The 17,983-nt window shown below is 35.9% G+C and overlaps 1 pseudogene; it reads right to left on the bottom strand.

Annotated features, from left to right (window-relative positions):
- Nucleotides 1–11,295: 11,295 nt before the first annotated feature.
- On the bottom strand, nucleotides 11,296–16,784 carry LOC149781982 (14-3-3 protein zeta pseudogene; annotated as a pseudogene).
- Between the last annotated feature and the right edge of the window lie 1,199 nt (nucleotides 16,785–17,983).

Below are 17,983 nucleotides of genomic sequence, written 5' to 3'. Positions count from 1 at the left end.
TACACCTGTACAAGTGGGGTCCATAGAAACTAGGTCTATGAAGCGAAGGTCAGGGTCAAAGCCGCAGTACCCCTCGACTTCGCCCATAGACAATTTGTTACCTGGTGAATTAAGGAGACTTCAAGAGGAAGATTCTACCCATAACAGGATACGCGGATGTGCAAAGAAGGAGTCCGTGCGGAACTTGCCCGACGGTGAGCTAGAGTTCGTGATGAGACGGGGTATGTTGTATCGATACACCCGGAAGGGATCCGAGAGGTATAAGCAAGTAATTGTACCTCGATCGATCCAAGATAGAAGAAGTGCTTAGGCTAGCACATGAGAGTCTACTTGGTAGTCACATGGGCGTAGCAAAGACGAGAGATAGGTTAGTGAGGTAATTATACTGGCCAGGATATACAGTACCTCACAAGTGCCCTAATGATGGCATCATAGATATACTGCACCACATATTTAGCCATAATGGTGGCATCATGGATATACTGTTGCTCACACGAGCCCTAGTGATGGCATCCTATATTTACTGTACCTCGCATAAGCCCTAATTATGGCATCCTAGATATACTGTACCCCACATAAACCCTAATGATGGCATCATAAATTTACTGTACGTCACGTTCAGCCTAATGATAGCATCCTGGATCTACTGTACCATACATGATCCCAAATAATGGCATCCTAGATATACTGTATCTTACATGAGCCCTAATGATGGCATCCTAGATATAATGTGTCTTACATGAGTCCTAATAATGGCATCCAAGATATACTGTATTTTACACGAACCCTAATGATGGCATCCTAGATATACTGTATCTTACATGAGCCCTAATGATGACATCCTAGATATACTGTATCTTACATTAGCCCTAATAATGGCATCCTAGATATACTGTATTTTACATTATCCCTAATAATGGCATCCTGGATATACTGTATTTTACATGAGCCTTAATAATGGCATCCTAGATATACTGTACCACACATTTCAAAGTGTGAATAACATGGACTGAGGTACATGGTATGATTCAAATGTGATGCCATTTATCATTAACCTGAAAGAAACAATACACACTGGGGTTCAAATACGGCGGATTATTCGTGCCGCCAAAAGAAGAGAAAAAAAAAAACATATTTTGCCAACCGGAAATAAGCAGATCATTCAAAGTTAAGAAAAAATTAAAGAAACATGACATAACGAAAATCTATTTATTTCAAAACTTGTTTTAATTGTATTACCTATGTCTTTTTTAAATTCTTTATAAAAAGAAAAACGTTTAAAGTGACCAAAAATTGCGTCCATTTCACAATAATAAAATTGTTTTCAAAATAATGACAATGTTATTTTCATTTTAAAAACATTTTTAGAATAAACCAAAAAAAATTCATAATTCGAAGAACAAAAAATGCTACTTCAAAAATGAATATACCGATCCACCCATAATCCGCCTTTGTTAGGTACGGAATATGCTGCCGTTATGGAGAATAACGGGAGAATTCTGTGTAAGGGAAGTAACTCTTATCAGTAATAAATTGCTTTCAAAGATTGCCTCCATTTGACTGTACACTACAACCCTGGCTATTAATATTTGTTTTACTAGAGCGGAATTGTACGATACGCTGATCCTGACTTGTTTGTGACATAACATCATTCTCTCGTCTTCTTGAGACGCCAAATAAGCGAGCATGATTTGATCCAGATATGTACATTTCTGTTTCAAGGTCAAATTTTCAACTAAGCACAGTCATTGTGGCTTATGTGACTAGATCCAAGAGACAAAGCATTACACTGTTATTTATTTTCACACACATCAAATACCTACGACTTGTCGAAAGCATCCTAGGAATTTCCTCCAGCCATATATACCGTATTGATCCTCATGCATAGAGCACTCGATACGACCAACGTTACATGACCATATTGAAAAACTCAAAGCGCTGGCACATCTGGGTCTGTGCGTGTTGCTGAAAATCGCATCTATTGAACAAATCTGTCAATTATAATCACCCGCTACGATTTGTAGACACCAACCGCTGCGATTTGTACGCACCAACCGCTGCGAATAAATGACCTACAAAAAATAAATTTGCTGTCATTTAAAGCAGCCGACATTGTTTTAAGGTAACTTTTAAATAGAAGTGACAGCCTTAATGTAGGTATTACTTTTTAGTGGTCATAATATACCAAAATAAACAGGTGCCTCAGTAATTGCAATTACGATTAGTTTATTGGTACGGAAAGAAGACAATCCTAACGGCACCCCAGTGTGCAACATGATCAGCCACACCGCGGCGTTGCCTTGTCTTACGGAGTGATTCACTGTCTAGGGATCTATAAATCTCAACTTCATCCCTCTTTCAATCTCTCTCTCTCTCTCTCTCTCTCTCTCTCTCACACACACACACACACACACACACACACACACCATATCAGAGACGTGTATTACATATCTAATCATGTGCATCAAATGTGTAGATAACCCTTGCTTTAACTTGATTGCTACGACAAAATTTACTCCAAATATTAGTACAAATTGTGTGTGTGTGTGTGCCTGAGAGAGAGAGAGAGAGAGAGAGAGGCTATGTTTTCTTCGGAATAATGTGCAAGCGGAGATCACTTGAAACTACTACTCAAAACAACAAGAATAAAAATGGAAGAAAACTTCATAAAATATTTATGGAAAAGATCTAGTTCTCTGCATTGTTAAGAAGAAAAGAAATGGCATGAACCAAATCCCTGGTAAAAGTAGAACATGAAGCAGGTTTAGTTAGGGATGCTGGTGTGGAAACGGTATATACAATAGGGAATTTTTGTTTAGAAATACAAGGAAAGTTTTGGCTATCCGTGCGGGTAAGTATGACACTTTTTTTTCTCGAGTCTATTATTGTTATTGTACGTACAAAAGTATGGAGTCTGGACAAAACAAAGAGAGAAAATTTACAATGATGAACAAAAGCGCATTTTCGTCTTCTCTTCTGATTTTAATACTTCGTTTATGACGTGTTCAAGCTTTTGAAGACAAAAAATTAACATTGTACGTAAAAACAAATATTTTTCAGACGAACTTCGAGCGTTTTATTTTATAGCGCGGTGTAATCATGGTAGCTAATTTGTACATTGACTGATACATGTTATGGGGGGGGGTGACGGTTGATTGGCAGGTTATATAGAAGAATAAAGAAATAGCCATTATGGAGATGTTGCTTCGCAATCGTATTTTTATTTTATTTTATTTGGTTTTGGTAATTAGAACTATTTGTTAGATAGTGCGATGAAAAAGGAAATCTCTCTCTCTCTCTCTGGAACAAAGGAAACTTTAGGACATGAGTTCTAAGTAGATCTTACCGTGTCCAGTCTGTCGCTAATTGTCTACACAAACATCTTGTCACGCATGGCATACACGCAAGGCATAGTTTTCTTAACCAGATGACCTGACCAATATAACTAACACAGGAAATTTGTTCACCAAACATGTCACCATGTATCGTCTTTAGACAAAGCTAATGTTAGCTCATTAAGTTCCATTAATCTCCTCTCTCTCTCTCTCTCTCTTCACACACACACACACACACACACACACACACACACACACATACATACATACATTATCTCGCACATGTAAAAAAAAAAAATAAGTGTGTTCATATGTTTAATGAAGTAGAAAATAAAAATGCAAGCAACGATCGGAATGGATGCGTGTGTGTTCTTGGATTGGTCTTTTTTTTGAAGACAAAATAACTCAAGTTTTCTCAAATTGCTTGAAAAAAATTCCGGTCTGATTCATTATCTAGAAAAAGTATTTTTTAAAACAACAACAAACAAACAAAAGAAAAGGCAAACAAAAACAGAACAAATAACCCGTCTCGAAAGTAAAACAGTCCATTTCCCCTTAACCCAAGTGACAAATCTTTAGGAGTATGATAACAGAAATCTATACAAATTCAGTTAGGCGTGAAATATAGTCCACAGTGACCTACATTTGTGATAATGGTGTAGTACATTGTGAGGGGGCAAATTTCTGTCTATCTACGAAGATCTACGAAGAACACATTAGTGAGACCAGAGATCAATTAATTAGATTTATGGAGAAAGGTGCTTGTTAAATCGATATACTGCAAGAATTTCTAAATGTCTGGTCGGGGACGGTAGTGAGGCTAATTACACTTTTGTTTATATAGCAGCCAGATGGACTATTAGGGACACTGTTAAACTTCGATTTCATAGTGGAACTGTCAAAAATTGAAAATTTTAATAAATCGTTAGTCGCAACGTAGAAGGTCAAACTGACCCCAGATTTGGCTCTTAGTTATGTTGTTGTTGTAGGGTTTAACGCCATTTTTCAGCACACGACAGGCTATACATGGCGGCCAGTATTAATGGTGGAGGAAGAACCTGGGAAATTCCCGGAAAGAACCACCGACCCTCGAGAATTTAATGGCAAGCTTTCTCACATACCCACATTGGCCGAGGCGCCTAGTTATTAAAGGCGGTAAATATATTTAATCATGATTGGTTACACTAAATAAGGGGCGTGTTTCCCCACACTAAATTTCCTAGTATTAAATATCGCCTCATCAGAAATCTAATTAGTCTAAGCTTTGCTGCAAGAGTAAACGTACGTAGACTCCGTGAGGAATTTGAAAGATATTCTCTCTCGTAAAACATTTGTCCAAGGGACCGGAGGTCGGAAAGTTCAACGGTCACAATTTTGGGGTAAGAGCGAGGAAACATTGAAAGCACCAGCTATGTGCGTCAGAATTCCCTGAAATTCGTTTATGCCAATATAATGTTTTGCTTGAATTATTTGATATGTACATGAATTCAGTTTGTTTAAATTCGTAAATCAATTCTCTTGATACGAGTATAACTGTGTCGAGTTTATAAATATAGGAATTCGTACAATAATCTTCTTTATATAAGATTGTCGAATTGTTCGAATTTGTCGTCTTGTTTGTATAGGAATTGGGTATTCTAAGAATTTATGTATAACCTTTATATAAGTTGACGAATTGTTTGAATTTGTCGTCTTGTTTGTATAGGAGTTGGGTATTGTAAGAATTCATGCATAACATTTACTGATACGAGTTACGTGAATCCGTTTGAATTCACCGATCTTAAAGGATTTCACGTATGATAAACACATGAATGTGTGTATTCGTTGAAATAGCGTAATTACGAACTGAAATGAACTTCATTCATTCATTTGTTTAATTGAGACGAGAGTGGAACCGTTATAGTCATTAGGAAGTACATTAATTTTATGAAACTAGGATTGTTTTGGTCTGCCATGCTTGACCCGACTAAAAGGCCTTTGGTATATTTTGAATGCCGATAGTAAGATCTGATAACGAGAAGGGAAGGAATGATCTATTCCCAGTAGGATAGCCGACGGAAAATTTAGGTCTCTTTTTGTTTATTTTAAAGGGGAAAATAGCTCTTCCGACGTATCCTACGCACTGACACAATCAATTAGCTGTGTATCTACATGCTTACATAACCACCTACCCACACAAAGAAAGAGGACCGAAGGGTGGCGAAGCAGAAGGAAGGTTAGATAGAAGAAAGAAAAAGGAAGGAAAGGGCAAGAGGACAGAGATCAACTACAGTGAAACTGGAGGGAACCAGAATTAAGCAGGTTATGCAATTGTGCAAGGCAACGACTTCGATTGTCCACTCGATCGTATGATGACTAATTCTATCAGTAGAACGGATCGGCTATTTTTATAAATATATTTGTTTTGAAATTAGGTGAAAGATCTATTCCAAAGAATTTCGAGCCATGATAAATTTACACACACACACACACACACTTTAAAACTAAAATAATGGATATAACTGGGTGGAGCTTTTCTGTTGCGGCTATAAACAGAAAATAACCCACCAAGTCTTTCGTTATTAGAAGATCTCGGTACATCGCGTGATTAAGCTCCAGCACTAGCGGGACTATATTGCCTTTCGAAATTCAGTTTGATCTGATCGTTCAGAGATATCTTCGAATATATTGATACCTAACACGAAAATTAAAATGGTATTATCATTTGCATCTTTTCTTTTAGGTATTGTGATACAAGGATAATACTACGGGAGTACGGAGTCCCAAGGGTGGGTATGACATCGATAATCAAACCGGCTGGTAATATCTCCGTTGCCCATATTTTATTAATGCATTTCTTCATCTTGCATTGAAACCTTATTTGGTACCATTCTAAAGTTGAGAGATTATCTGCCGAGTGTACAAGCTTTAAGACAACAAATTTTAATTTTCATGATCATATCCAAGGTTTCAAAATGAGCATAAACTTTGTCTTTGAATCGTCACAGCTGAATGCATTTCATCATCTTCCATTCAATTAAGTCGTATAGAGTATCCTTTAAAAGCTAAATGAATTACCTGCTGAGTGCACAGGCTTTAATAAAGCAAATTTCAAAGAATATATCCAAGATATTAACACAAGCATTAAATTCCGTCATTGAATAACCTAAGATGCTTTTCCGTCGCAACTTTCCAATACATTCCAACTGTTCTTTTGTATGCATTTCTTCATCTTTCATTCAAGGGGCCCCGAGTGGCCGAGTGGTCTAAAGCGCTCACCGTTCCGGATCACTGCCATCTCACCTCTGACTGCGTGGGTTCGAGTTCATGGCTCGCCTAGCGTGGGTACGTGGGAAAGCCTGCCAGTAGCTTCTCGTGGGTCGGTGGTTCTTCCCTGGGTTTTCTAGGGTTCTTCCTCCACCAGTTATACTGGCCGCCATGCATAGCCTATCTTGTGCTGAAAAATGGCGTTAAACCCTAGAACAACAACAACATCTTTCATTCAATAAGCTCATACCCGACATCATGTTAAATCTAAATACATTTTCTGCCGAGTGCACAAGCTTTAACAAAGCAAATTTAAACTGTACAGACCATACCAAAGATTTAAACACAACCATACAATTCTGTCTTTGAATTAACATATATGCTTTTTCGTCGTAACTTTCTAAGACATAACTATTTAGCAGCCATATTAAACCCCAGATCAGTACCATTTTCATACAGGACCAAGTAGACACCATAAGAAGTCTTCCAAGTTAAAACCTTAACTTAATACAACTATCCATTCAAAAAAAAGTAGCGTTAACAAGATTTTCAGAATGAATGCTATGTAATGGCCATATTGGATTTCATATCTGCACTATATTCATTTAAAGTCTTTTGATGAAAATCACACATCAGTATAACTTTCTGTTTTGGATTGGTTGCAGCAAGATTTTTGAGATGGCTGCCATATTGGACTGTCAGTCGCACCATTAATTTTAGTAAGGAACAATCAATACAGGATTAGCAATAACGGTTTTCAAAATGGCTGCCATATCAGCCATAATGGACATCATATAGGCACATTTTTCACTCAATACCAAATAGACACTTTAACAAGTCTCCTGGTGAAAATGTCACATTGATATGGCCATACATTTAGAAGCAGTAGCGATAGCGAGAATTTCAAGATGGCTACAAATGTACACCAAATCGGTACCATCTTCATTTACGACCAAGTAGACGACATAAGAATTTGGTGAAAAGGCCATGTTAATACAACCATCCATTCAGGAGTAGTGAAAACATGCATTTCAAAATGGCTGCTGTGTCAGTCATATCGAATCAGATTCGCACCATCTTCATTTAAGGCCAACTAGACATAATAATAAAGACATACTAATAATAGGTTTCAAGTCTTTTCATGAAATCCTACATTGATGAGACCATCAATTCAGGAGTTGTAGCGATATAAATTTCAAGATGACCGGGGCATGTGGGAGCAGCACCATTTTCAGCTAAGTCAAATAAATCACGAGATGAATGCTTGTTAAGTTTCATGGCAAACAAACTTGTGCCAACAGATGGAAAACAGACCATACTAGAAGCTCTTCTAGTATATGACTAACAGAGCTAATAACAAAGCTAATGCCAAGTATTTGTCCGTTTTCAATAGACTGCAAAGGCCACTTTATTTTCATTAAAACGGCATATCCAACCATTTCAAAATATGTGCACACAATGCTCTAAATCAGTTTTGATGTGTTATTTTTATCATTGAATAAATGCCTATCATACAATTTAAATAACACGATTTAAAAGGAAAGTTTTTAATATTTTTAACCTGCTCAGATACCATGGTGGAAAAAGATCCAACTTGGAATTTGGTCAATAGAGTATTAAAAAGCTTAGCCAATCATGTAAAAATTACATCAGTGTGTACCAATCTTGGTCGTACTCAACCATCATCCTAATAATACACAGCTTTTTAACAAGTTGGCATGCCCAGCCAATCAGATGGAAGATATAGCATTACTGATATGCATAAATTTCACTCCAAATCACTCAACCAAGACCTTGATATTATAGTCCATTTACAAAGTCGGTGACCAAAATCATATATAAATAAACTAGTCTCTAAAGTGATAAATAACTGCAGCCAAACATCCAACTTTTCAGCCTATTTATGAAGTCTAATTAAAATCGAGTCTGAAAATCTTTCAAGTAGGAATCTCAGCTGATCATATTCTAGATCCCTTCATTAATTTGCATAAATCTTGCTCAGAATAAAACAAAAAACTTGCAGCATGTGCCAGAACCCTGGATGGCTGAGTGATCTATGGAACTCGTGTTTACATATCATTGACATCTCACCTACCTGTGCGTGTTCGAGCCTTGACTGAACCAACATGGGTATTTAAGAAAGTTAGCCAATAACTTTCTATGGGTTTGGTGGTTCTTCTCGGAGCTATTCCTCCACCAAATATATTGGTCACAAGTAAAGCCCATCATGCACTGCAAAATGTTTGAAAAAAAAAAAAACATGATATATGCCCATTTACCTTGTTTTATCAAAATATAAGTAGTAGTGCTGCTTAAGCATTGACAAGCCCAGTCGTTTAAATGCTCGATCAGAAGTGTTGAGTGCGGAAACACACAAACATTCACATACAAGACCATCGCATTATACTGTGCGAATCCCACGCATTATTGAACTCGTGCAAAATCTTAATCATGTAGGCCTTTATCTGAAGTCTGATCTAGATCGGATCAAGATTAGTATCAAAGATTACCTCATTAATATGATTTGGAAATATTACCTCATTAATATGCATCGAGATCACTCATCTCGAGTCTGACCAAAACTGGATCACAATTACTTCCAGAATGGCAACAAGCTTAGCCAATCAGATGTAAGATCATGCGATTAATATCTGCATTTAGCTCATTAACGAGCTTAACCAAAATTCTGATTAAAGATCTTCCTAGTTTGGTCAAAACTGAAGATAGCCTTCATAGTGCTGACAAGCTCTGCCAATCAGCCGCATGTTCACCTCATTAGTATGCAGAGATCATGCTCATTATCGAACTTGCCCTAGATATTAATGATACAAGTATAATTTCTGACCACAATGTTATATCTGCAAGATTAAAAAAAAGGCCTCAGATGTATGTCAGCATAGTAATATGCAGAGAAGTCATACATTTTGTTCAACGGATATGGCTTTGCCAAAAAATAATCACAATCTATCCAGACCACATCAGCTATTCTAAGACTGGTCTGATGACTGAACTGAATGAGAAAGTGTCAATGGAAATAGATTAATGCATTCACAACTTCTTCGTTGATCCTTCTTTTGTAAATAACTGAGATATAGCATACAATTCACAATTTCAATCCTTCAGATAATACCTCAAATGTATGCCAATAGCTGCCATTAAGTTTCTTGGTAATCCATTGAAAATGAGAGCTTATCATTCACCACATTCAGCTGCAAGTCAGAAAGGGCGATAACTCTCAAAGTAATGATAATGCTGGTGACTGGTTCAAAAGGATCAACACCGACTGAAATTAAGATTCCCATGTTCCAATTATGATCATATGCAATACCAATTTCTCCCTAAAAATGTGTAATCTAAATATGTAATCACCAAGTCTTTTCTTCTAAAATGTTTTAAAAAATAATTTTAAAGGTTAAACTAATTTAGCAAAAAACCTTGATAAGCCTTTTTTATTGTAATGACTCTACACAAGCTGTCAAAACCAAGTGAGATCACCACTACAAGCATAAGCATTTACTCTTAGGATTATAATAGGAGTTACGTCCCCTAACAAAGCTTTAATTTGTCGAAGCAAAAATGCCCAACAGAGTTAAAGTTATAAAAAGTCTATTAATAGAAATACAAACTATATTAAGTAACTATTAGTAGACATTATTTTATACAAATGAGAGGAATTTATCTATCCAAGCCAAAAATCTCCTGTTATTTGTCAACATATGAATGTTCGTTTTCATGACATTCAATCAAAAAACTGCTAACAAGGTTCTGTGCAGCAAAAGTTTGGCATTTTGGTTCTTATCCTAAACAAAATAAATTTAATGATGACAGTATCATAACTATGCATGAAACTGTTAAAGAAGTATAACAAAATGATATATAAAAACCAAACACTACTGCTGGAAAGTGCATGTGTGTGTGTGTGTGCGCGCGCAAGATTTGAATTTTAACGCAGCTTTAACAATTTCCCAGTCATATTGTTATGATGTTTGCAGTGTAGCAGTTTGTAGTGAAGACTAGCACTGGAACATCATGTCCACCCAGTCACATTATCCCTACACCAGGCCGACCAGTCCTAACACTAACTGCTTAATGCTGAGCGCCTAGTGAGGCAGCTGTTAGTACCATTTTTCTAATACGTCTTTGGTATGACTCAGTTGGGGTTCGTAAATGCAACCTCCTTCATCCGAGGCAGACACTCTAACCACTCAAGCACTGGACTGGTCCTGCTGTAAAGTAAAATTACACTACTGTGCCCATGCTTTGCCAATGTGATGAAAATCTTGCATTAACGACCAGATTATCCATGGGCCTCCTCTTATATAATTTCTCATAGTCCTTTTCTTTCAGGTTTGAAATAGACCAGCCATTTTATCACTATATATTTTTTAACCCAATAAAAATGTGATAGGGACATGTACATGTTCAATGGAATCCTTGTTGTCTGTCAATCTTGTCAAATTTTGCTTTTCTTCCCAGTTTACATGCAGTGTGGGCATATGAAGTGCCATGAACAAATCTTTAGATCTGTCCTGGTCATACGACATATTAGAAAAATAAAGACTTTTCAATCATGACAGAAGTGATGTAATGGAGAACTATATCTGTATAAATTTGACCTAAAACAAGATCAAAGTGACCAACATGGATAAAAAGTTGTTCTGTATGTGTGATGCATTCATAGTTCTGTCTCAAAGTGACAATTTCCAATCAGATAAAACAGAACAGCGCTTTTATTGAATGAAAATCATCTCAAACCACATGCAAGTGGCATATGAAAGCACTAATATAATAACAAATTAAAAAAAAAAAACAATCAAAATTCCACGCAGTTATACGAAAAAGGCATTTTGATAAGGCTACACAAACAGCATTTGATGGCAAGTGTCTCATTAATTACTCATTTCCTAAAACAAATTTTTGAAGGAAAAGTTAACAGACTAGTTACATGCATTTAACTAAGCTGCATTTACTGCAGAATTGTAAATGATACAACAGGCATGTAAAGTTAGAAAAATGAACAGATCAAGAATACAAACTTTCACGATGGTCATATGCTAAACAAACTACAAGATAAAATACTAACACTGAAATAAAAGATTTCTGCAGAATACTATCCCATTTGCACATAAGAAGTATATTCCAAAACCCAATTAAGTCAAGCATGAAGACAGGTCACGGTGACCTCATTTTGACTGATGTAAATTATCTGCCACAATGAAGTTTCAGGAATGTACATGCAACAGTGCAAGACAAACAGGGCTGATGTCAATGCCAACACCATATTAAGCAATCTGATACCCAGGTTCTGACAATGTTTTGCAGGTGACAGAAATGAATGTTGTGCTGGCTTCACCCAAAACAGACCTATCAATCTTTAGGTCACAGCTGCATAAAAAAGACAATCATTTAGTTATCTATGGATCTGAACACAAAAAAATGCAGCATGACAAGTTAATAATTTCATCAGATTTTTTTCTTCTCAATCCTTTTCAAAATGGGCCTGTGGTCCAAGCATTGTGGTATTTTGATAAGAAAACAGTTAATTTGCACACAAAAAACGAACAAAAGAAATGTTTTTAAACATTTAAAAAACTGAACAGTCCATGTTAATGACACTTTAGATTACTTGCTACACACATTTAAAGTAATTTCTCTCCCAAAGTCAATATACATAAACATCTTTTATAATTTACAATGCGTAATATGCTTTTATTAAAACAAAACTATGACAGGTTTTGGCATTGGGAATGGGGTCAAAATTTGTGATACAAAACAGGCACAGAAAAATCAGCAACTGCAAACAATATGGATCCTGATCTGCCATTGCATAATACATCTATAGGTCAGGGTCTTTGTTCAATTGGTCTGTGCAGTTTATTTTACTCAAGACTGACAAAATTTAAAAGTTCACAGATCCACTAGGCCAGTAAATATCTGAACACAGATAAAGAAAACAATGTAGATGCAAATTAAAATACTGTCCAAAATCTATTGTCTTTTGACCATATCCAAAGTGCCAAGTATGTAGCCCAAATAATACTGTTGTATTCTGCCCTGCTCTGATTGTTATATTATCACTTTTCGGCAGAGGCAACTAAAACACATCGGAACTGAATTATTGTATAGGTATTGTTACTGAATTAAAATGAATCAGTCCCCTGGTATCGGGTGGCAAAAATTATGACTATAATTCTGATTTTTTAAAAGATACATGTTCACCCCCAAAAATGGCATTAGAAAAATATGTTTAAACATGCAATTGCACATATACAGGTAATCTGCTTACACTGAAGAGCTTCATTTTCTGTTTTGAATTTTTAATTTTGATCTGGATATATGTAATGCTAAGACTCATCAATACCGCCTGTACTAGAAATCAAGTTTAAACAGAATTTTCCATATTTCAAGAGGGCAAGACCTGGCAAAAGGCCCTCATCCATGTTACATGAATCACAATATAAGCAAGCATCTATGAACCAGACGATGGTGTTCTTTTAAACCCAAATGGTTGAAATAATCTAAATGTCTGAGGTACGACAAGGTGAAACAAATCAACAGTTAATGAACCCCCACTACTTGTAAAAGAACAGAAATTCAAAATTTATGTAATAACCAGGCTTGTGAAATGCATACAAAATGCAGCAGCTGTGTTTCTTCAAGTTACATAAAACAGAGTATGAAAAGGTGGTTATAAAATGTAAACTGCATGTACTCTAGCAAAATGTAATCTGAGCTTTAACCTCTGAAGAAACATGATAGTTATCAAAGCAAACCAAGTCCTGTTTGTTCGAACTGACTGTCAAGCCAGCAGCCACATAATATTGTCAATGTAAAGAAGTTTGACACATCCTGATTTTGCAGTTTGAAGATGGATTATGTAATGAATACATTATGAAATGTGGACATCAGAAAAACTTGTTAATTCCAAGATATATTATTTTATGAGGGTATAAATAAGAAAATTACAATGCTTTTTTCATTTTTAACAACATATAATTGGTTAAAAGTAGGGTTATTATGAGAAAATACTATGCCAAGCTTACCATTAGGATACTGAACATTTTTAGTTTGGGCCAGTGCACTTTTTACATTCACTGCAATGGCTTTAAAGCTTAATTGTAGAGACTTAAGAAAGTCAGTACATATGCCAACAATTACTCATAGATGAGCAATCTTTTGTAGTAAATACTGAAAAATATTTGTCATCTTTGGTGATGTTTCATTACACTTGTTTCTTGCCCAGAAAGTGAAACACTTCAACATTGATGGAATTGTTGCTAGGTTGATGCTACGTTATCTTATACTTTTACAATACCTTTAGTCCAAGAGACGGCGTATATATTGGTGGGGATGGTTATGTTATTTTTGGGCCTAAAGCCATTTTAGCACACGATAGGTCATATATTGGCACCTGTTTATTAGGTGCAGGAAGAACAAGCAACTTTCAGAAGCTACTGGCAATCTTTTGTGCAAACCCACACTGACCAAGGTGAGATGCAAGTGATATATAAAGGCAAGTGCCTTACTTCAATTAGCCACCTGGGGATTTAAAACATTCAAAAAGGCAATGTGCAATCACTGCTGAACAACACTAAATTACACACCTGCAAATTATCAAACCCATTCTAGACGTTTTTCAACGATATTGTCACTAGCCACACCTGGGGAAATAAATTTTGTGTATTCATTTCAGGCATGGGAAGTCTGCTTCTCTTGTCTGAATACCCAACAGTTCTCATTAAAACCTTGTTCATATTTTACAGTATTTACTATTATGTTAGCTACTATAATTCCAATTTTGCAAAAATGTGAAAAAAAATGAATAGTTTTATTAGCATTCTCAGCACTTTAATATCATGTAGTCTGAGTGGGAGCCAAGTTCCATTCCCAATGGATAGAGACTTGCATGGATAGGTATCTAACCCATGACCCTTGCGTTAAGAATATAATGTCCTGCCAAGTACCAACTTTGCAACCCATGTCTCGCAAACAAACTTATGTGCCCGTCACATGTCCATTTAAACTCACTAACATGTAATATCTCTGAACACTGATAAAACATTTTCTCTTAATGCAGTTTTCACAACTTGAATAAAATGGCCCCCACAAAATTGTGCAATAAAATGACAATCATATCCTTTATGGAAATTAAGACCATCAGACAGGTTAGAGATCATTGGGTGGTTGTGTGCAGAAAAGGCAATTGGTGCCATAACCCACAGACCTGGGTCTGAATTTCAGTTGGGGACAAATTAAAAATACTCCATCATAATATTCTTTCTCCAAGGACACATAGAAGTATGTGTGCTTTAAGAAATGAGCAAAAATTATTATAACTTGCTCCTGTAAAATGGTAAATTAGTCTTGAAGAATTGGCCACAACAGGTGATGGTAGTATTAAACAGATATTGGATGGTGTACACGTCTAAATTTGCCAAAAAATATATAATCTAAATGCTGATACAGCTGACGTCAATTAGTAACTATATCCACATCTTGCTTTCTATTAACGTCAGACAAACGGAACTGAATCAGCTGAACTAAAAGAAATGTGATCATTCCCCTGTTAAAAATATCATGGTGAAATGCGAGTTCATCAACCAACAAATTCTACTAAGCTTGCAAGTGTTAGGACATGCATAAACTAATTTCCACAACTGCAGAGTAGCTATCTGCAATGAGGTACATAAATTATGAGTTAATTACTGATTCATTAAATCAAATAAGTACTTTTGAACACTTGTGTACATTGCAAGTCTTCATTTATTAATATTTAAATGTATTGAACATAAAAAAGATAATTTGCGTTACTTAAAACGAGTGGAATATTCATGCAATATTGTACCAATATGGAAAAGCCTGTAATCTAGAAATAAAATACCGCGCACAAGAATACTAAACATTAGAACTATCCTCACAAAATGAAATGGGAACTTTTACAGTACATATTTCTTCAGAAAACACAATATTCTTGCTAAAGTTCTCGAGCAAAAGAGCAAATTAACAGCAATTATGTATGGCAAATTTTGCAACCGAAATATTTCATTACATGTCTTTGAGCACAATAATCTCATGATACAGGAAACATTGTGATCTACTCTTGGTATATGCACATGTAATGATACAAACTCACAACACAATTGGATCGTGAAATGGCGCATTAGATCACTATACTGCATGCATGCTGTATACATTTTAATTTCATACGACAGAAATGAGGAATTTTGTAGCAAGAAATATAATATTTGATGCACTAAAAGGACACAAATGTGTCAAGATTTTGAACAATTTGTTCACTTCATATCACTAATAAGATCTAAAAGTAGCTCAGTTGTCTTGGCTTTCCTGCTCCTGCTCCTGTTGTGCATCGGAGGTCCAGAGGGTGAGGTTATCGCGAAGCAACTGCATTATCAGTGTACTGTCTTTGTAGGAATCTTGATCTAAATTGTCCAATTCTGCAATTGCATCATCAAAAGCCTCCTTAGCCAAATGACAGGCTCTATCTGGTGCATTGAGAATTTCATAATAGAACACGGAGAAATTCAGTGCTAATCCCAAACGATTTGGATGGGTGGGAGCCATCTTGGCTTTGGCCAGATCAAACGCATCTGTATATGCCGCTTGTGCTTTTTCGGTCACATCTTTCTTCACCACCTCCGAGGAATATTCAGATCTATACCTGTAGTAATCGCCCTTCATCTTCAAGTAGAAGACTTTACTCTCATCATTGGTAACACCAGGGAGAAGGTAATGATCAAGCAGGTTTAGAACCTCGTTGCAGATCTTATCCAGCTCAGCCTCTATATTGGCTCGGAATTTTTTAGCTTGAATAGCTTTTAACTCATTCTTTTCAGTCTTGGATTCTATCATTGATATCATTCTCCAAGATGATCGCCTTGCACCAACCACATTTTTGTATGCTACTGATAGTAGATTTCTCTCCTCCGTCGACAGTTCCTTATTCTTTTCATCCTTGGCCGACAGTTCAGTAACCTCTTTCATCGCTGCAGCCATATCATCAAAGCGTTCTGCCTGTTCGGCAAGCTTTGCCCATGTTACTAGCTCTTCACGTTTTGACATGATTGTTGTCTTATTCCAAAGACAAGCTCGAAATTATCAGATTATCGAAATGACTACTACCCTCCACCCTTCGATAGCCTACAAAATGGCGGACGCTGAGGAAGTGGTATTGGGCTCTGTGGTTCAGCTCAATAAATGGTTACCCATAATTCAGCTGCATGGGGCGTCCGATTTAGTGACGTGGTTTGCCGTCGTCTGAACAGGAACGGAAAATTAATTGAGTGCGGTTGGATAGGGTTCGCATACATCACTATGTTTTCCCAGTTTAGTATGTTTAAAATTAAATATAAAATAAACAATCTTTAAAAAATATGTCACTTCTAAATAACCTCTAGTATTGTGTAACTGTTAATTTAAATTTGAATATTATATAATTTGATTTAATTTTAAATATTCCGTCATTGTATTAAAACTTTTAATTTCTGTAATTTTATTTAAATTTGAATATTCTTTAATTTTATTTAAATTTGAATATTCTTTAATTTGATGAAACTTTTCAATATTCGATCAGTTTATTTGCCAAAAATACTAACTTCACAACTCTGTTTCTTTTATACATGTCACTGATGTCGGTGAGCAATCGAAATCCTGAATGAAAAGTTTAAATGTTAAACAATTATTGAAATGAGTGTACATTTCACAATGAAATGCGCTAAAAACAATTATTGAAATGAGTGTACATTTCACGACGAAATGCATTAAAAACAAATGAATCGTTTGAAAATATTGATGTTAAACATACATTTGGTTGTCGCGGTATGTGCATACAGTAGTCTGTTGCTGTTTCGATTCACGCTTCCTGATATAATCCATTTTTACTCTCGTATGTTTGAATTTAAGTTGGAATTTTTTGTTGTTGTTTCAATAAAAACATTCCAAAATATTCAAAGCATTTAGGGATTGATTAAGTATGAAAGTAGTCATGCCAACCTACTGATCAACCGACCTACCTACCTATTTATGAACATATATTTTTCCTACCATTTTTTCGTACATTGGCCAATATAACGAATTTGCATCTTTGCGGCAGTAACGATAAACTCTTTTTCCATTCAGTCATTTTGGCAGTGTTGTGACACTCTGAGTGACGAAGTGTCAAAGAGAAGGATTCCATTTTTAAGATCTATATCGTGTAATCTGTGAATAGTGAAACTCTGTATCTGTAAATCACTTGCAGCTATCACCCTCAAGACAAGTATGTTTTCCGCTGACCTTCAATTATTTGAGGACCGTGCATAAAAAATGTAGAGAAAATAGGATAAAAAACTAAATAAATTAAGACAGCTGATTTCGCCTTGGATGTTTTGGTACAGAGGCCATTG

Source organism: Sinohyriopsis cumingii, chromosome 15, assembly GCF_028554795.1.
Source record: "Sinohyriopsis cumingii isolate HCF-2022 chromosome 15, ASM2855479v2, whole genome shotgun sequence".
Classification (NCBI taxonomy): Eukaryota; Metazoa; Mollusca; class Bivalvia; order Unionida; family Unionidae; genus Sinohyriopsis; species Sinohyriopsis cumingii.
This window is presented reverse-complemented; position numbering and strand designations above follow the sequence as displayed.